Source organism: Dasypus novemcinctus, chromosome 2 (genome assembly GCF_030445035.2).
Source record: "Dasypus novemcinctus isolate mDasNov1 chromosome 2, mDasNov1.1.hap2, whole genome shotgun sequence".
Classification (NCBI taxonomy): domain Eukaryota; kingdom Metazoa; phylum Chordata; class Mammalia; order Cingulata; family Dasypodidae; genus Dasypus; species Dasypus novemcinctus.
The window spans coordinates 71519913-71542140 of record NC_080674.1 but is presented as its reverse complement, the minus strand read 5'-3'; the positions used below and the strand labels follow the sequence as shown (position 1 = coordinate 71542140).

Below are 22228 nucleotides of genomic sequence, written 5' to 3'. Positions count from 1 at the left end.
GAAGCCCTAAACTAAACAGAAAAACCGTACCCAGAATAAATACTCTAGTAAGCCACATACCAAGACACCAACAAAAAATTACAATTCACACCAAGAAACAGGAAGCTATGGCTCAGTTAAAGGAACAAGATACACCTCCAGATGACATAAAGGAGTTGAGGCAATTAATCACAGATCAAACAAATCTTCTTAATAAATTCAATGAGATGGCTAAAGAGATTAAGGATATTAAGAAGACACTGGAGGAGCAAGAAGAAGAATTTGAAAGCATACATAGAAAAAGAGCAGATCTTATGGGAATGAAAGGTGCAATAAATGAAATTAAAAGAGCATTGGAATCATATAATAGCAGATTTGAGGAGGCAAAAGAAAGGATTGGTTAGCTTAAAGAAATGGCCTCTGAAAGCAAACATACAAATGAACAGATAAAGGAAAGAATGGAAAAAATTGAACAAGGTCTCAGGGAACTAAATGACAGCCAGAGATGTGCAAACATACATGTCATGGGTGTCCCAGAAGGAGAAGAGAAGGGAAAGGGGGCAGAAGGGATATTTAAAGAAATAATGTAGAACATTTCCCAACCCTATTGAAGGACATGGACATCCATGTCCAAGAAGCACAACCTACTTCCATCCAAAAAAATCCAAATAGACCAGCTCTGAGACACATACTCATCAGAATGGCAAATGCCAAAGACAAAGAGGATTCTGAGAACAGCAAGAGCAAAGCAATGCATAACATATAAGGGATACCAATAAGATTAAGTGCTGATTTCTCACCAGAAACCATGGAGGCCAGAAGACAGTGGTACGATATATTTAAGATACTACAAGAGTAAAACTTCCAGCCAAGAATCTTATATCCAGCACAACTGTCTTTCAAAAATGAGGTCAAAATTAGAATATTCACAGATACACAGAAACTGAGAGAATTTCTAAGCAAGAACCAGATCTTCAGGAAATATTAAAAGGTGTGCTAGAGCCTGAAAAGAAAAGACAGGAGAGAGAGGCCTGGAAGAGAGTCAAGAAATGAAGATTATATCAATAAAAATAACTAAAAAGTATCAAAAGAGTAGTGAAAATAAAATATGACAGATAAAACTCAAATAGGAATTAACTTAACCAACGATGTAAAGTACTTGTATTCAGAAAACTGCAGCACAATGTTAAAAGAAATTTTAAAAAGTCCTAAATAACTGGAAGAACATTCCATGCTCATGGACTGGAAGACTAAATGTCATTAAGATGTCAATTCTAGGGGTGGTGGACTTGGCCCAGTGGTTAGGGCATCCATCTACCACATGGGAGGTCCGTGGTTCAAACCCCGGGCCTCCTTGACCCATGTGGAGTTGGCCCATGTGCAGTGCTGATGCAAGCAAGGAGTGCCCTGCCACGCAGGGGTGTCCCCCGCTTAGGGGAGCCCCACGTGCAAGGAGTGTGCCCTGTAAGGAGAGCTGCCCAGTGTGAAAGAAAGTGCAGCCTGCCCAGGAATGGTGCCACACACACGGAGAACTGACGCAACAAGATGATGCAACAAAAAATAACACAGATTCCCGTACCACTGACAACAACAGAAACGGACAAAAAAGAAGATGCAGCAAATAGACACAGAGAACAGACAACCAGGGTGGGGGGAGGGGAGAGAAATAAATAAATAAATAAATCTTTAAAAAAAAAAGATGTCAGTTCTACTCAAATTGATATATAGATTCAATGCAAGCCCGATAAAAATTCCACCAGCATTTTTTTTTTATTGAAAACTCGATCATTTATTTGGAAGGGTAAGGGGTCCTGAATAGCCAGAAACATCATAAAAAGGAAAAACAAATCCTTATCTCTATACTTTAAATCATATTACCTAGCTATAGTGGTAAAAACAGCATGGTACTGGCATAAAGACAGACACATAAACCAATGGAACAAAATTGATGGTTCAGAAACAGACCTTCACATGTATGGTCAAGTGATTTTTGACTAGCCTGTCAAACCCACACAGCTCGGGCAGAACAGTCCATTCAACAAATGATGCAGAAAGAATTGGATATCCGTAGCCAAAAGAAGGAAAGATGACCTCTATCTCACACTTTATCCAAAAATTAACTCAAAATGGATCAAAAACCTAAAATAAAAGTAAGAACCATAAAACTTCTAGAAGAAATTGTAGGAAAATATCTTCAAGACCTGGTGGTAAGTGGTGGATACTAAAAGGAGATAAGAGGAGGACTAAGGTGGACTACTGATGTTTAATGTATGTAGAAGTTTTAATTAGCTTTACTGTAAAGGTGTGGAAATGTATAGAGTGGATGGTAACACACAGTGAGTAACAGTTTATAAATGGGGATGTGACTGAAAATGGTAGTCTAGGTATGTAAATGCTGATTGACAGAATGCTAGAGAATAATCTAGGAACTGGATAGCACAGTAAACCAAGAGGTGGATGAGAATTGTGGTTGATGGTACAGATGCAAGAGTGTTCTTTGTGGGCTAGAACAAATGTACATCACTATTGCAGGGTGTTGGGAATGTGGAAAAGAATGGGAAAAATCCAGCTGGAGTGACCTATAGACTGTGGTTAGCAGTAATAATAGCAGTAATAATATAATATTCTTGCATCTACGTGAAAGATGTACTGTGTTGATAATGAGGCAGTATGGAAAATGTGAGCCAAATTTATACTATGGGCATGGTAACGATCAGATGATATCATCTTATCTGTAACAAATGTTCCACCAAAGTGTGGTGTGTTGATGGAGGGGTGTTGCTTGGGAATTCTGCATATGTGGATGATTGTTTTATAAGTTTACAACCTCTGTCATAAAAAAATATATTTTGAAAATAATAATAAGGTGTGTTGTGGGAAAAATACACCAAGTGTAAGATAAGGACTATAATTAGTAGTAAGATTTTAATTAGTAGTAAGTAGAAAGATTTGATTCTTTCATAATTTGTAACAAACATCTCATGACAATGCAAGGTGTTGGTGGAGGGTTGATGTATGGGACCCCTGTATGATGTTATGCATGTTTGCTTTGTAAGTTCACAACTTTTACTATACACTTATTTGTTTATGTATGTTCATCTATAAATGACATAAAGATAATAATAATCGGGAGAGTTAAGGAAAATACTTGGGTAAGTAGTAATATTTTGACAATGCTCTTTAGTCATTAGTTAAAAAGGGTTAACAACAATGTAAGGGGTTGGTGGTAGGGTAAGTTATGAGAGTCCTGTATGATGTTATATATGTTTGTTTTGTAAGTTCACAACTATTACTATTCACTTATTGTTTATCTATGTTTGTGTGTGGGTGATATATTTCAATAAATTAATTTAAAAAATTATTTGTAAGGCTAAGGGGTTCCAAAGAGCCAGAAACATCTTAAAAAGAAAGAATGAAGTTGGAGGACTCTCACTTCCAGACTTTAAATCATATTACCTACCTACAGTGGTAAAAACAGCATGGTTCTGGCATAAAGGTAGACATATAGACCAAGGAACCAAATCAAGAACTCAGGAACAGACCATCACATCTGTGGTGCTGGGAGAACTGGATATCCATACCCAAAATAAAGAAAGAGGACCCCTATCTCACACCTTATCCAAAAATTAACTCAAATTGTTACCAGAGACCTAAACACAAAAACTAGAACTATAAGACTCCAAGAAGAAAATGTAGGGAAACATCTTCATGACCTAATGGTAGGTTCACTTCCCAGTATGTGAATTATATCTCAATAAAACTATTTTTAAAAGAAACACTGGAAGAATACACAGGGAACTAATAAAAGTGGTTACTTGGGAAGCGGATGTGGTTCAACTGATAGAACATCTGTCTACCATATAGGAGGTCCAGGGTTTGGTACCCAGGGTCCCCTGGTCTGTGTGGTGAGCTGGCCCATGTGCAGGGCTGCTGTGCCATGCAGGGGTGTCCCCCATGTAGGGGAGCCCCACATACAAGCAGTGAGTCCCATAAGGAGAGCCGCCATGCATGAGAAAAGCACAGCCTGCCCAGGAGTGGCACTGCACACACAGAGAGCCAATGCAGCAAGATGATGCAACAAAAAGAGACACAGATTCCCAGTGCTGCCTGTCAAGAATGCAAGCGGACACAGAGCACACAGCGAATGGACACAGAGAGCAGACAATGGCAGGGGGGGTGCAGGAAATAAAATAAAATAAAATAACATTCCCATTCAAGGGGCAAAATGTTTAAAAAAAAAAAAAAAGTGGTTACCTGAGGTAGAAGTGGTGACAGAGAGACTAAAGGTAGAGATGAAAGTGAGAATGATTTTTTTAAAATATTTTTATATTGTTTTAATTTTTGAGCTGTGTAAATGAACTAAGTATTCAATAATAAATAAAATTTATGGTCCATGGGAAGCTGTGGTGAATCAAAAGAACGTAATATTGTTATACCTAATGAGAGCTCTTAGTTGAGGATTTTCACAAACACCACCATAGCAATCATATTGAATAAGGCAGGCGAACTACAGCTAGAGGTGAGGGGAGCTGTAACAAAATTTCTTTTTCATTTATTTGTGTCATGGTTCAAACAGTACATTTTCTACCTTTACATGGCAGTATGTACACTCTTATTATTTTGTGGTGGACCTCACTTGTCTTTGAGAATTACTACATCCATGCAAGGTAAAGACGACAGTACCATTTGGAGGCTGAAGAAGAAGACATTGTTAGTTTGAAGAGTATATCTTTATAAATAAAAAGAATTTCTGGGTTCCTTTTAAGCTCTTTTCTATCTTAAGGACTATACATATGAATATTCTCTGTTTTAAGGACTGATCTTTTTTTTTTTTTATTGACTTTGTAATAATATTACATTAAAAATATATATGTGAGGTCCCATTCAACCCCACCCCCCCACCCCTCCTCTCCCCCCCCCCAACAACACTCGTTCCCATCATCATGACACATCCATTGGATTTGGTAAGTACATCTTTGGGCACCTCTGCACCTCATAGACAATGGTCCACATCATGGCCCATACTCTCCTCCATTCCATCCAGTGGGCCCTGTGAGGATTTACAATGTCCGGTGATTACCTCTGAAGCACCATCCAGGGCAGCTCCATGTCCCAAAGATGCCTCCACCTCTCATCTCTTCCTGCCTTTCCCCATACCCATCGTCCACCATGTCCACTTTTCCCAATCCAATGCCACCTCTTCTATGTGGACATTGGATTGGTTGTGTCCATTGCACCTCTATGTCAAGAGGAGGCTCAGATTCCACATGGATGCTGGATGCAATCCTCCCATTTTCAGTTGTAATCACTCTAGGCTCCATGGTGTGGTGGTTGTCCTTCTTCAACTCCATCTTAGCTGAGTGTGGTAAGTCCAATAGATCAGATTGTAGGTGCTGGAGTCTGTTGAGGCTCAGGGCCTGGCTATCACATTGTCAGTCCAGAGATTCAAATCCCCTAAATATATCTTAAACCCCAACATTAACTGCACCTCCAGCACATTAGCATGAAAGTCTTATGAAGGGAAGGACTGATCTTAATATGAATTCATGTCATAATCAAAATATTAACATATGTCAAAATGGGAACACAGCGCTTGTGCTGCTCAGAATGGCAGTAGGAAAGAAGTCTGAATTCTGTAAGATTTCTTAATACTTTATTTCCTTGTGTTTCTGGTTATATCTGTGTTCAGTTGTTTGTATCTCTATGATAACTGACAAATTTATAACATGAAAAAAATTCATGACCGGTGAGAAGAAAGCATATTAGGGAAGTGTGTGTGTGTGTGTGTGTGTGTGTGTGTGTGTGTCCCAAGGCCTTTAGTCTGTGACAGGGTTAAGGAGAAATGGCAAGAAGGTGAGTCACAGGGTCCTATAGGAAGAAAGGAAAGGACACAGGAGGTTCTCACACATCTAGGAGTAGTTGTAGGAGTGCCCTAATTACCCTTTTGGTTCCAGTTTTTAAAAATGATTGTGATACTGAGCAAAACGTGGGTTCTTCTGCCTATGCATTTTATTAACCAATTCTCAAGACATAGAGGTTTCAAAGAGAAAGAAGTTATTTGCTTGCACATAGCAAAGGAGGTCAGTGGCCTAACAGCCCAAAATCTACCTCCTGAACTGCAATAATTCTGATAGTTTTCTAGCAGGTTTAGGCTAATGAATAGTTGGGATGGGGCTTGCTCAGGCTCCCTCATTAATGAACATTAAGGGGCAGAACAGAATGGTGGATAGATGCAAAACAGAGGCGAGTCACAAGGTTATTACAATCACAAGACAAATATTATCAGAGGTCAAGCCATCTGGGGATAGGGATTACAAAACAAGGGTCAGTTACAAGGTTTTTTAAAGGATTTCAAACAGGATAGGGTAGAGTGGTTACCATTTCAATGGAAATATTCATATACAAAGGTAAGATCCATCTAGAATAATCATCCTAAGAGGTTTTAGGGAAGTGTATGTGGCTCAAGCAATTGGGCTCTCGTCTACCATTTAGGAGGTCCAGGATCAATTCCCGGGGCTTTCTGGTGAAAGCGGCAAGCTGGCCCTCACAGAGAGCTAGCCCGTGTGGAGTGCCGGCCCACGCAGAGTGCTGACCTGCATGGCATGCTGGCAAGATGATGCAACAAAAAGAAACACAGAGGAGAGACAATAAGAGACACAGCAGACCAGGGAGCTGAGGTGGCACAAGAGATTAAGTGCCCCTCTCCCAATCTGGAAGATCTCAAGATTGGTTCCTGGTGCCTCCTAAAGAGAAAACAAGCAGACACAGAAGAACACACAGCAAATGGGTACAGAGAGCAGACAGTGAGTGCAAAACAATGAGGCGGGGGGAATAAATAAATAAAGCTTAAAAAAGTAATAAATAAGAGGTTTTAGTTGGAAATGTCCATATACGAAGGGTGAGGTCAGTCTAGCTGGTTTCAGTAATTTCAGATATTATCCTTTGGCTATTTTATAATGTACTGGAAGTGAAAAGGAATCTATATAATGATCAATAATCATAATTACTTGTTAGTTCTTAACTCTTCATTACAATTTTTCCCTCACTGTTTTGTATATGTCCCTCAATCTTGAGGGATATTTTTGGACGAAGATCACTCTAACTTCTTTTTTTTCCTATCTGGTTGCATCATTGCCTTTTTTTTTTTTTAAGATTTATTTATTTATTTATTTCTCTCCCCTTCCCCCCTCACCCCAGTTGTCTGTTCTCTGTGTCTGTTTAGTCTGTTCTCTGTGTCTGTTTACTGTGTCTTCTTTGTCCACTTCTGTTGTTGTCAGCGGCATGGGAATCTGTGTTTCTTTTTGTTGCGTCATCTTGTTGAGTCAGCTCTCCATGTGTGGCACCATTCCTGGGCAGGCTGCACTTTCTTTCGCGCTGGGCGGCTCTCCTTATGGGGCACGCTCCTTGCGCGTGGGGCTCCCCTACGCGGGGGACACCCCTGTGTGGCAGGGCACTCCTTGCGCGCATCAGCACTGGGCATGGACCAGCTCCACACGGGTCAAGGAGGCCCGGGGCTTGAACCGCGGACCTCCCATGTGGTAGACGGACGCCCTAACCACTGGGCCAAGTCTGCTGCCCATCATTGTTTGGTGTGTTGCTTCCCTGCCTCTGTCCTGTGTGGGGGCCTGTGCCTCTCTGTGCAGGTCTGGGATGCCTTTTCCTCTTTTTTACCAGGAGGTCTGGGATTGAACCTGGGTCTTCCATACGGTAAACGGGAGCTCAATTACTTGAGCACAGATGCTCCCCCACTCTAACTTCTTAATGCTGAAAAGGGGTGTTGACATTATGGGGTAGAAGGATAAAGTTGCTTGTAATTCCTGAAGAAACTGGTACCTCTGGGCTTCAGGGCTAATCTGGCATAAGAATATTTTGGAGGCTTTCTGAAAAATACACTTTATTGAGAACTGTGGTTTTAAAGAAAAGGAGAACTATGTTACATTGGGGAAATAACTTTTATAGACTTTTTAAAGATAGCGTCCAGAGTATTCCTTAGTATTTTCAGAAACACTATTGCTTGGGGATCTGTCTGCTGTGGCAATTTGCACTATTTAGCTGAGACCTGCATAAAAGTAACCTCCAGAATAATCTCCCAACTCTTTTTGAAATCTCTTAGCCATTAAAATTTTATTTTCTTCTGTTTCTTTTCTCCCTTTTATTCTAATCCCAGGTTGCCAGAGAGGCTCATCCCTGGGAATTGTCAAGTCCTATGTTGTTAGGAAGTCATGTCCCTCATAGCCGGGAGGAGAGGGAGCTTATTTGTAGAGTTTGGCTTAGACAGCAACAGAAGAGGTCTTTCAGGCATTAATTAATTAGACTTAATTTTGTCATTACATAAATAATGACAGGAGTGCAAATCTTATTAGCATATTCCCTTTTATTACACTGGGCTTATATGTTTCAGTGTTTATTTTCATAGGTTTACCTCACAGTTTCAGGAAATCGGAGTCCCTAGTGCTTGAGAGAATAGTAGGAATTTTCCAGGTGAAGAACTTTAATATCTCTACACTTGTTTAGTATCTGTATGCTTTGTCCCCAGTCCCATTAAGGGCTTTGCACATATCTTTCTATCTTATGCCCGAAACACTTTGAAATACATCAGGGTACTATAACAATTCTGTACAGAATATTATAATCTCATTCCCTATTTTAGGCTCCATGTTAGCTAGGCTGTTCAAATAAACTGACCAGACTAATTAAATTAGATGGTACTCCACAGAAATTTCTTTTTTAATTCTTGGCAAAATAAATTTCTCCCTTTTGGTCTCCATAGTAATCAAAGTTTTAAAAATACTGATAATAGAGATGTTTTTTTCTTGCATTCTGATGCCCCTTAGTCTCTAACTATATTAGCCCCTTGTTGCCTCTTAATAGAATCTGATTCTTTCTTTAGCTTCTTCAGTTGGGGTGGTCTTTTAGAATCAATGCACCTTCTTCAGCACCCTTAGAGCTGGAAAACTTTAGCTCTGAGTCTCAGGTGTCATAGAGACACATAAAATTCTAGGGAACTATTACATTATACACAAAGAGTAAAGCATCTCACAATTTAGAAATAGCAATTAAAGCCCAGGAGTAAATGTGATTGCTGAAAGAGTTTATAATCTAGGCTCTAATTCCCTTATGAGTATTTTAAGTAAAGCTGTTTCTAGAGATTATTACCTAAAGATCATGGCAGAAGTTTTGATTGGTTTTATTTTTACACTTCACCAGGGTTATGTTAATCAACAGGTAGGATGTAACTTATAGATTTGCCTTGCTTACTTTTTATTTTTATTTTTTTTAAGATTTATTTTATCTGTTTATTTCTTCCCCCCTACATTGTTTGCACTTGCTGTTTGTTCTCTGTGACTGTTCATTGTATGCTTTCCATGTCTGCTCATCTTCTTTTAGGAGGCTTCAGGAACTGAACCCAGGACCTTTCATGTGGCACCTAATTACTTGAGCCACCTCTGCTCCCTGCTTTTTGTGTTTGTCATTGTGTTTCCTCATTGAATCATCTTGCTGCATCAGCTCACCACACCAGCCTGTCTTGTCAACTCACTGTCTTACTTGTCTTTAGGAGGCACTGGGAACCGAACCTGGGACCTCCCATGTGGTAGGTGGGTGCCCAACTGCGTGAGTAACATCTGCTTCTCCCTTGCTTCTCTTTTAAAGTTTCTCTTGTTGAAGACGAGCTGACTGCATGTTTTTTTAGGGAAGCATCAGAGTAGAACAGTGTAACTGATAAGGAATTTTTGTTGTTTCCTTAACTTGTAAACTTCTTCTAAGAATAACTAAAACTATAACCAACAATACCATCATGCAGATCAGTACTAGGATAGACTATGGACAATGAGAACTAAAGTCTTTAAGAATTTTATATAATCTCTAAATAGATAAATAACATGTAAGTAACATTTTACTTATATAGATTTAACCAACAGAAGATTAGAAAATTCCTTCATATTTTACAACACTTCCCAAACTTTTCTCATATAAATCATAATATATTAAATGAAACTAACTATTTTTAGGTTTTTGAAAGTATTTTACTTCAGACTGAAAAATGAACAACTTTTGCACTTTTCACTGTAAGATACACAGTATTCATAAATAACCTTCAATAGTACAGGAAAAAATAGTTTCCCAATAATTTTACAAAAACCTAAGATTTCCAATAGAATCAAGATTATCTTCCTGCTACTACCTTCTTAATATAATCACATGCCTATTGGGGCATTGATATTTGCACCCTAAGAGTACATTTACTTTCAACAATGAGGGTATGTATTAGTCACCCAAAGGGGTGTTGATGCAAAGTACAAGAAATCCGTTGGGTTTTATAAAGGGTATTTATTTTGGATAAAAGCTTAGTTATAAGGCCCTAAAGAGTCCAACTCATGGTAAGAGGTACTTCCTCACCCAAAATCAGTTGCCATGTGTTGGAGCAAGATGGCAGGCAGCATCTGCAAGGGTTCAGCCTTCCTCTTCCCTCTTAAGGCTCCATGGGTCCACCTTCTTCCAATATAAGCTGTAGATGGTATAGGGCTTGTCTCTCTTCCTGGGGTTCATTTCTTTCTGAGCTAAGATGCTCTGTTCTTTTCACAAGGTCAGCTGTAAACTATCAGGCAAATGACATATCTCTCTTCCTGTGGTTACCGGATCCTCTTTCATGTTTATGGAACTCCCTTCCTCTTTTTTCATGTATCTGCTTCTGTTTAACTACTTGATTGTCCATTTACATAGCCCATAAAGAGGGCAGGAACTCAAACTGAGTCACCCTAATGATGTGGTTGAATCAAAGCCCTAATCTTATTTAATCAAAGGCATCTCAGCTGAATCTAATACAATGAAGGGGAATCATGAGGAGAGGAATGGACCAGTTTATAAACATAATGAATATCTCTTTTTAGGAATTCATAAATAATATCAAACTGCCAATGGTGATTCTTTTAAAAACTTCAGTGTGGTAAATGTAACATGGATATCTTCAAGTATTAAGTGTCTGAAATTGGCAGCTAATACTGGATTTAACATTATTTTATAAATAATAGTTCCCTTAGCAGTAAACATAAATCTACACATTCACAATAGTCCTAAGAAATAAATTCTGTGATGGCACACAATATTTTATGGCAAACTAGTTTCAAAAAGCTCAACATCTTCATAAAAATCCTGAATAGAATAAAATGTGACTCTAAACTGTGAAACATTGTCAAAATAACATCACATTTAAAATCTCCACAGTTTACACAAATATTTTGATTTCCCAGTTTTGAAATATATTTTTACATTGTTAATTTAAATACAAGCATATTGAAAATGTAAACTTCAATGATGATATCAGTTTTGGGTCTTACTTTAGCATTATTTTATTTATAAAAGTCACACTAAGTATCCATTAATGTTCTGATTGATCTGCAATATTTCATAAATGTACATATTTTAGCACTTCACTTTTATAAGGTGAAAGAACAAGTTCTTTGCAAAAGTTTCAAATTAAAGATATCCTTAAGGGTTTTATTAGAATGTTAAAAGTTGTGAGGTTTGTATGTTATGTTTAAATAGATCTCTATTTTAATAAGTAAATAATAGATAAAATAGTAAGGAAAATACTTAACTTCTGTATTAGTCAGCCAAAGGGGTACTGGTGCAAAATACCAGAAATTGGTTGGTTTTTATAAAGGGCATTTATTTGGGTAGGAGCTTACAGACACCAGGCCATAAAGTATAAGTTACTTCCCTCGCTAAAGTCTATTTTCATGTGTTAGAGCAAGATGGCTGCTGACATCTGCCAGGATTCAGGCTTCCTGGGTTCCTCCCTTCCAGGGTCTTGCTTCTCTCTGGGTTGAGGGTTCCTTTCTTCTCAGGGCTTGCTTCTTCTTGGGCTCAGGGTTCCTTTCTTCCTGGGGTGGGCTTCTCTTTCTTCTATGAGCTTACCTCCTGGGGCTCCAGCTTAAGGCTTCAGCATCAAACCCTCAACTCTGTCCTTTGCCATGCCTTTTATCTGTGAGTCCCCACCCCTTGGTGAGTGAGGACTCAATGACCTAATGACATGACCCAATCAAAGCCCTAATCATAACTTAATCATGCCCTGTTACAAAACAGATTACAAACATAATCCAATATCTATTTTTGGAACTCATGACCATATCAAACTGCTACAACTTCCAAAATAGCAACAGCTCTATTTTTTTCTTTTTTTTTTAAACCATTAAGGCTACAATAAGGTCAACATGAAGCACTTGAAGCTAGTCTGATAAAAACTTTTTGACTTTTACATACCGATTTTTTAAAAAAATTTTTAGCCTTTAAAACAGACCAATAATTTAAGAAAACTGCATTACTTTAACAGAGACAAACTCAAACTTTAGTTTTGCACCAGTACACCTTTTAACAAACAAGTTCATCAAATCTTAGTTAGCACGGATCCCAAAGGATTAAGGTGGTGTCTGATGGGTTTCTCTGCTACAAAGTTCCCTTTTTTCCCCATTCATTTATTTTATTATTATTTTTAATTTGTCTTTATTTATTTTTTAATGTTACATTAAAAATATGATGTTCCATATATCCCCTGCCCCCCTCACCCCACTCCTCTCATAACAATAACCTCCTCCATCATCATGGGACATTCATTGCACTTGGTGAATACATCTCTGAGCACTGCTGCACCACATGGTCAATGGTCCACATTATAGTTTACACTCTCCCCCAGTCCACCCAGTGGGCCATGGGAGGACATACAACGTCCAGTAACTGTCTCTGCAGTACCACCCAGGACAACTCCAAGTCCTGAAAATGCCCCCACATCACATCTCTTCTTCCCACTTCCCACCCTCAGCAGTTACCACGGCCACTTCCTCTATCTCAATGCTATATTTACTTCCATTACTAATCACAATAGTTCCAGAATAGAACATCAGTAAGTCCACTCTAATCCATACTCTATTCCTCCATTCCGTGGACCCTGGGATGGTTATGTCCACTCCACCTCTATATTGAGAGGGTGCTTAGATTCCACTTGGATGATGGATGCAATTCTCCTGTTTGCAGTTGTAGGCACTCTTGGCGCCCTGGTGTAGTGGTTGACCTTCTTCACCTCCCTGTTAGCTGGCTGGGGTAAGTCCAATAAGCCAGAGGTAGGAGTTGCAAGTCTGTTGAGGCTCAGGGCCTGGCTATCACATGGCCAGTCCAGAGATTCAGGTCCCCTGAGTATACACTAAACCCCAGTGCCAACCACAGGTCCGGTAAAAGTAACAGGAGAGGCTTGTGAACAAAGATTACATCTGAGTCCAACTCTATCACACTCAGGACCACAAGCTCCAAAGTAGACATGGCACTGAAGTCCATCTGCCATGACCATAGAAACTGTGGGTCTCTGTAGCCCCCAGAAGAACCAATACCTAGGGTTGTATCTACTTCAGCTGTCTCTGGGACTCTGCTGAGATGTGCATAAGGGCAACCCTCTGATAACATCCTGGCTCTTTTTGGAGACTCGTAGCCATATAAAGTCATTTGTCTTTTCCATTTCCCCCTTTTATTCAAGGTCAAAAAGCATTTTTAACTCCTGATATTACATGTAGGCTGAGATATTCTGCTGTCTGAGTTGACCCTTTTATTCAAGGTCATTCTCCATCCACATCATTGACTGGTACTTGGTAGTAATCCCTTGGTGCCAGGGAGGCTCATCCCTGGGAGTCATGTCCCATGCTGGGGGGAAGGCAATGCATTTACATGCTGAGTTTGTCTTTGAGATTGGCCACATTTGAGCAATATGGAGGCTCCCAGGAGGTAACTCTTAGGCACCCTGCAACTCTAGACCTAGTTCTTATTTCAGGCACACAGGCTCACAAGCATAGTCATTAGCATCAAAGACTCATTGTTGGACCATCCTTCCTTATTGGTCTTAGCCATTGCAATCAGGGGATTGTTGCTGTTCCATTAGAGAATGCGACAGAGCTCCCCCAGCCAGGAACTCAGCATTTCCCCAGCTGTCATTCCCAACTGTAACCACTATGAAAATATCCGAGCATTTTTATGCACCCCGCACATATGCCCTGGAGCACTCCCTCCCAACCATGTGCCCCCCACCAATAACACCCCACACCAGTATTCCTCCCTCGCTACCATTGTACCCCTCTGTGGTCCAAAACCTCCCCAAAATGAAGCCCAATATATGGCCAGGTTCTATTAATAGTAAAATGGAATATAGTGCTGGGTTTAAAGGTTAGATATAGAACATATACTAATTTAGAAAAATTAAAGTAAAAATAAATTGGGGTATCAAAAAATTAAAAAATGAAAAAGCTTTGTTTTTGATGTTTTGCCTTCCATCACTGCAGTAAGTGTTGCCCTGTATGTACATTGGCAAGGCAACTTCTTCAATCTCTTCCTCAGTGTCTACATCCTTTCTCTTTCTTTTTTTTCTAGTTATTAAGCTTGTCCTCACAGAAGCTTTAGACCACAGTAATTCATATATACAATATATGGTACTCCCACATATTCAACATCAGACACTTTGTCCTTTCCCCAGCAATAATCTTTTTACATGTTCATACTATATTTACTGCAACTGATATACAGATATTGAGACAATAGTTTTCAAACAAGGTTACACTTGGGTTTACATTGTGGTTTATATTTTAGACTATACAATTTTCTAAATTTTTAGTTATCTTATGTTTTACATTATGATTTACATTTTAGCCTATAGACCCCTATACATTTTTGGTGTAATTTAACATGTAAGGAATCCACCCTTGCATAATCTTGAGGAACACTTCCATTGCCCCACAGCTACACTGATTCCACCTAATCAATTCCTCTTTCCCCATCCTCTCAGGGCCTACAGTGACAATCACTCTTCATTGCTTGAAGGGCCATGTTCAGAGATACTTGCAACAATGTTGAGGGCTTGACATGCTTGACTGCCCTAATGCACTGGGAGCCACCATTTCTCTCGAGAGATACAGTTCCCTCTATTTGAGAACATCAGTCCTCCCCAGGATGTGGGTATACCTTCACTTTCATTGTATGGGTCTCCATCTAATGATATAACCCACTATGACAAAATGAGCCCTCACACACTCCCTAGAAGCCTGTCCTGTGTCAGAATTCCTTATCACCTTAAACAGGTAACCTTCCTTATTATATTTTTGAAAAAGTTTTCTCAACAATATACTCTCAACCACATACCTGACAATTTCCTATGTTCCTATGTCCCCCCACCCTCCCCCCAATTTCTCGGGCCATATTACCCATCCTCCCATCCCTGGCCCCCCTCAAGCCCACAAATCCCCACCCAAAGGTATTCCTATGCTCCCATTTTATCTCTTCCTTGTACAAATACTTACCTCCAGCTTATCATAGATTTCACCCAGGTAGGTGTCAGCTCACAACCTTCCTCTACCCCCCAAATTCCTTTAAGCCTATCATCTGGTCTCTAGCTCTCTGAGGCAGTTTGGTCTACTTATTTCATATCATTGAGGTCATGTAGTATTTGTCCTTCAATGCCTGAGTTGCTTCACTGAACATATGGTTCTCAAGATCCATCCATGTTATCACATGTGTTTGTAATGTATTCATTCTTAAAGCTGAGTAGTATTCCATTTTATGTATATACCACATTTCATTTATCTGTTCATCTGTTGATGGGCATTTGGGTTGATTCCAACTTTTGACAATAGTGAACAATGCTGCTATGAACATTGGTGTGCATATATCAGTTTGTGTCCTTGTTTTCAGTTCTACTGTGTATATACCCAGCAGTGGAATTGCTGGGTCATATGGCAAATCTTTGGCTAGTTTTTTGAGAAACCTCCAAACTGTCCTCCAGAATGGCTGAATCCTTCTGCATTCCCACAAGCAGTGGATGAGTGTTCCCATTCCTCCACATCCTCTCCAGCACTTGTAGTCTTCTGTTTTTTTCATAGCTGCCAATGTTATGGGAGTAAGATGGTATCTCATTGTAATTTTGATTTGCATTTCCCTAATAGCTAGAAATTTGGAGCATTTTTTTATGTAGTTTTTAGCCATTTGTATTTCTTCTTTGGAGAAGTATCTTTTAAAATCTTTTTTCCATTTTTAAAATGGGTTGTTTGTCTTTTTATTTTCAAGAGATAGGAGTTCTTTATCTATGCAGGATATAAGTCTCCTATCAGATATATGGTTACCAAATATTTTCTCCCATTGTGTAGGTTCTCTTTTCACTTTCATGACAAACTCCTTTGAGGTGCAGAGGGCTTTAATTTTGAGTAAGTCTCATTTATCTATTTGTTCTTATGCTGCTCGTGATTTGGGTGTGAATTTTTCAATATGTCTTTGGCTATTCGGGGCCTCTTTCTTTTCCAAATAAATTTCATAGCTAGTTTTTCTAGTTCATTAAAGAATGCTGTGTTGATTTTTATTGGGATTGCATTGAATATGTAGATCAGTTTTGGTAGGCTAGACATCTTAATAATATTTAGTCTTCCTATCCATTTATTTAGGTCTTCTTTTATTTCCTTGAACAGTGTTGTATAGTTTTCTGTGTATAAGTCTTTTTCATATTTAGTTAAATTTATTCCTAGGTATTTGATTTTTTAATTTACTATTGTAAATGGTATTTGTTTCTTGATTTCCTCCTGAGATTGCTCATTATTGGTGTACAGAAATGCTACTGATTTTTGTGCATTGATCTTATAACCTGTGACTGTACTGAATTTATTTATGAGTTTTAGAAGCTTTCTTGTAAACTTCTCAGGGTTTTGTATGTATAGGATCATGTCATCTGCAAATAATGAAATTTTGACTTCTTCCTTTCCAATTTGGATGCCTTTTATATCTGGTTCTTGCCTCAGTGCTCGAGCAAGTGCTTCTAAGACAATGTTAAATAGAAGGGGTGATAGTGGGCATCCTTGTCTTGTTCCTGATCTTAGAGGGAAAGATTTTAGGATTTCACCATTGTAAATGATGTTGGATGTGGGTTTTTCATATATACCCTTTATCATGTTCAGAAAATTTCCTTGTATTCTGATCTTTTGCAGTGTTTTTTATCAAGAAAGGGTGCTGTATTTTGTCAAATGTTTTTCTGCATTTGACATAGATCATTTCTATAGATATGATCATGTGATTTTTTTCCTATGGTGTATTACATTGATCAATTTTTTTGATTTTTTATATGGTGTATTACATTGATCAATTTTCTTTTTTTAAATTTTATTTTATTTATTCATTTAAAAAAATATATTACATTAAAAAAAATATGAGGTCCCCATTCACCCCCACTGCCCTCACCCCACCACTCCCTCCACAGTAACACTCTCCCCCATCATCATGACACATCCATTGCATCCGGTGAGTACATCTCTGGACATCGCTGCACCCCATGGCCTGTGGTCCACACCATAGCCCACACTCTCCCATGTTCCATCCAGTGGGCCATGAGAGGACATACAATGTCTGGCAACTGTCCCTGCAGCACCACTCAGGACAACCCCAAGTCCTGAAAATGCCTCCACATCTCATCTCTTCCTCCCATTCCCCACACCCAGCAGCCACCATGGCCACTTTTTCCACACCAATGCCACATTTTCTCGATTATTAACCACAATAGTTCATGAATAGAATATCATTAAGTCCACTCTAATCCTTACTGTATTCCTCCTTCCTGTGGACCTTGGCTTGGTTGTGTCCATTCCACATCTATGTCAAGATGGGGCTTAGATTCCACATGGATACTGGATGCAATGCTCCTGCTTTCAGTTGTAGGCACTCCAGGCTCCATGGTGTGGTGGCTGACATTCTTCAACTCCATGTTAGCTGAGTGGGGTAAGTCCTATAAATCAGAATGTAGGAGCTGAAGTCTGTTGAGGCTCAGGGCCTGGCTATCATATTGTCAGTCCAGAGATTCAAATCCCCTAGATATATCTTAAGCCCCAGCACCAACTACAATTCCAGTAAAGTAGCATGAAAGGCTGGTGAAAAGAGATCACATCTGAGTCCAGCTCCATCACGCAGAAACACCAGCTCCAAAGAAGGGCCAATTGACATGGCAGTGAACTCCATCTGCCATGACCATAGAACCTGGGGGTCTTTAGCCCTCGAAAGAACCAATACCTGGGGTTGTATCTACTTTATCTGTCTCTGAGACTCTGCTCAGGTGTGCATAAGGGCAATCCTTCTGACAACCTCCAGACTCTTTTTTAGAGACTCATAGCCATATATACTCATTTGTCCTTTCCATTTCCCCCTTACTTTAGGTCAAACAGCATTTTTAACTCCTGTTATTATATGTAGACAGGGATATTCTGCTGGTCCGCATTGAACCTTTAATTCAAGGTCATTTTCTAGTAACGTCATCAGCTGGTACTTGGTAGTGATCCCTCGGTGCCAGGGAGGCTCATCCCCGGGTGTCATGTCCCACGCTGGGGGGAAGGCATTGCATTTACATGCTGAGTTTGGCTTTGAGACTGGCCACATTTGAGTAACATGGAGGCTGTCAGGAGGGAACTCTTAGGCACAGTGCTGCTCTAGGCCTTGTTCTTATTTCAGGTGTATAGTCTCACAAGCATAGTCATTAGTATCAGGGGGTCACTGTTGGACCCTCATTCCTTCCTGGTCCTTGCCATTGCAGCTCCCCTAGGGACCACAACAGAGCCCCGCCCCCCCCGGCCAGGAACCCAATACCCCCCCAGCTGTTGTTTTTAATTGTTTCCACTATAAGTATATCCAAACATTTCCATGCACCCTGGACACATGCCCTGTATAACTCCCTGTCAACCATATGTCCCCTGTCAGTAACATCCCATACCAGTATTCCTCTGCTGCTATTGTTGAACCACTCTGTGATCCAAAACTTCCTGAAAAGTGAAGCCCAATATAATGTCAGGTTCTCTTAATATTAAAATGGAATATAGCAATGAGTTTAAAGGTTAGATATAGAATACATATTCATTTGGAAAAATTCTACATCCTATCTTTTTCTTTTCTTTTTTCCCTAATTATTGAGCTTCTCTTCACAAGAGCCTTAGATCACAGTAATTCATATATACAATATACAGTACTCCCACATATCCATTATAAAACCTTTTCCCTTCCACAGCGATATAATAGATTTTCTTAGGTTAAACCATCCTTGCATACCTGGAATGAATCCCAGTTGGGCATGGTGTGTAATTCATTTAATGTGTTGTTGAATATGATTAGCAAGTATTTTGTTGAGGATTTTTGCATCGAGGTTCATTGGTCTGTAATTTTCCTTTCTTGTGGTATCTTTGTTTGGCTTTGGTACTAGGGCAATGTTGGCATCATAGAATGAGTTAGGCAATGTTCCTTCTGTTTTGATTTTTTGGAAGAGTTTAAGCAAGATTGGTGTTAGTTCTTTCCGGAATGTTTTGTAGAATTCACCTGTGAAGCATTCTGGCCCAGGGCTCTTTTTAGTTGGGAGGTTTTTAATGACTGATTCTATCTCTTTACTTGTGATTGGTTCATTGAGATTGTCAATTTCTTCTTTCTTCAATAGAGGCTGCTTATGTGTTTCTAGGAATTTGTCCATTTCCTCTAAGTTGTCCTTCTTGTTGGAATATAGTTTTTCAAAGTGTCCTCTTATGATAGTCTTTATTTCTGTGGGATCAGTGGTGATATCTCCTTTCTCATTTCTTGTTCTGTGTATTTGCATCTTCTCTCTTTTTTCCTTTGTTAGTCTAGCTAAGGGTTTGTCAATTTTATTCATCTTCTCAAAGAACCAGCTCTTGGTTTTGTTTATCTTTTCAAGTGTTTTTTATTTTCTATTTCATTTAGTTCTGCTCTTATCTTTGTTCCTTCTTTCTTTTTTCTTTCTTTGGGGTTACTTTGTTGTTTTTTCACTAATTCCTCCAAGTGTGCGGTTAGTTCTTCAATTTTAGCTCTTTCTTCTTTTTTGATGTATGAATTCATGGCTATAAATTTCCCTCAGTACTGCTTTTGCTGCACCCCCTAAGTTTTTGTATGTTGTGTTATCATTTTCATTAGTTTCAAGGTAGTTATTAATTTCTTTTGAGGGAAGTGGACTTGGCCCAATGGATAGGGTGTCCGTCTACCACATGGGAGGTCCATGGTTCAAACCCTGGGCCTACTTGACCTGTGTGGAGCTGACCCATGTGCAGGGCTGATGCATGCAAGGAGTGCCATGCCACGCAAGGGTGTCCCCCACATAGGGGAGTCCCACATGCAAGGAGAGTGTCCCATAAGGAGAGCTGCCCAGCACAAAAGAAAGCACAGCCTGCCCAGGAATGGTGCAGCACACATGGAAAGCTGACACAGCAAGATGACGCAACAAAAAGAGACACAGGGCTGGATAACATGGAGCTGAGAAAGATGGCGGCTCCCAAGAACGCTCCGAGAGATGCCTTGGTGATGGCACAGATCCTGAAGGATATGGGAATTACAGAGTACGAGCCACGGGTTATAAATCAAATGTTGGAATTTGCTTTCCGATATATGACTACAATTCTGGATGATGCAAAAATTTATTCAAGCTATGCTAAGAAACCTAATGTTGATGCAGATGTGAGACTGGCAATCCAGTGTCGCGCTGACCAATCTTTTACCTCTCCTCCTCCAAGAGATTTTTTACTAGATATTGCAAGGCAGAAAAATCAAACCCCTTTACCACTGATTAAGCCATATGCAGGACCTAGACTACCACCGGACGGATACTGCTTAACAGCTCCAAACTATAGGCTGAAGTCCTTGATTAAAAAGGGACCTAACCAAGGAAGACTAGTTCCACGGTTAAGTGTTGGTGCTATTAGTAGCAGACCTACCACTCCTACAATAGCAGCCCCACAAACAGTATCTGTTCCAAATAAAGTTGCAACTCCTGTGTCAGTGACAAGCCAAAGATTTACGGTGCAGATTCCACCTGCTCAGTCCACATCTACCAAACCAGTTCCTGCAACAACTGCATTTCCAAATGTCCTAATTAATCCTTCAATGATTGGGCCCAAAAATATTCTTATTACAACCAACATGGTTTCATCACAGAATGTGGCCAATGAATCAAACCCATTGAAGAGAAAACATGAAGATGATGACAATGATACTATGTAAAGAATGTAATCTAGCCTTGATGCATTTCAAAAGTTTAGTTGATTTGAGCCCAGTATACTGAATTAGGTATTCTAGATCTTCTCAAGTTGTACCTTAGGAAAAAATGTACCTGCAATATTCTTCACCTTAGTTAAAACCGTTAGATTTCATTAGTCAGAGTAGGAATGTTTTTTGCATTAGGTTTTAAAGGATGAAAATTTAAGAACTGTTTAAGAGCTTCATTAATGTCAAGTCCTACAGAAAATTCTATTTTTCGAAGGAGTTTTCTGCCATGTATCACTGACAGCAACATAAATTTTAATTTCTTCAGTAGGGTCAGTGACTAATCTTTAACACCATAATTTCTAATCTACATGTAAATGCTACTTTCTTTGTAAGGTAAATGGCCACTTTTATTGTCACTAAATTCTTTGACCAAAACTCTCAATTTAGGAAACACTGTGTGAACAAGATGGATTTAGAAGAATTCTGAATTCATTTTGAATACATTTCTATTTTTGGTCTTTCCTAACTTCCCACCTCTCAACACCCTTTCTAGATCCCATCATTTTCTCTACCCCCTGTAGGCTTAAGTTTCTCCCTATTCCTCTTTAATTAAAAAAAGCCAAAACTGGAATTTTTAAAGCATTCCTGATAATACAGTTGAGTATCGTTTTCATATTTTTAAAACATGTCTTCATGCCTGATGTTTCATTTTAAACTGCAGGTTATATTTGCTGTTTTTATGTATATACAGAAGTTGTTTGGTTTTTCCCTTGCCTTTTTGGCTTGTTGAGCTTTACTCTGCTTTTGACAAGTAGTTAATATTCAGTTTCAATCTTTTATTCAAAGTTGATAACTCCACCCAATTCCAGAATTTTAAATTTAACAAAGATATGATAGCTTATTAAAAATCTGCCTTGATAAGTATAGTTACACTGGACTGAGGCAAAACCACTTTAGAGCAAGTGTTTTCTTCCCTTATAGCACATATTCTTTGGTTGCTACTGCTTGAACCCTATTCATAGAATTCAGATCCTTTTTCTAGCTTGATGCTGAGGATGTCACATATAAGATGGGATCAAACCTCAAAGTAGATGCTAATGGTTTTCCTTCCTCAACCAGACCAAGAAGGAAAACAAGTTTGTGTGATGTGACTTGCATTTAGGTACACTCTGCATAGGTTTCCCAGTGTGGCTATGTGGCTAAACACCTTTCCCTATTT

At 39.2% G+C, this 22228-nt stretch overlaps 1 protein-coding gene and 1 pseudogene across 1 annotated transcript in view; one reads left to right on the top strand and one right to left on the bottom strand.

Moving 5' to 3' along the window:
* GTF2H2 (general transcription factor IIH subunit 2) overlaps window positions 1-22228 on the bottom strand; it is a 116606-nt gene that overhangs the window by 33441 nt on the left and 60937 nt on the right. The window lies entirely within an intron of this gene.
* On the top strand, window positions 20275-21072 carry LOC101411377 (transcription initiation factor TFIID subunit 9B pseudogene; annotated as a pseudogene).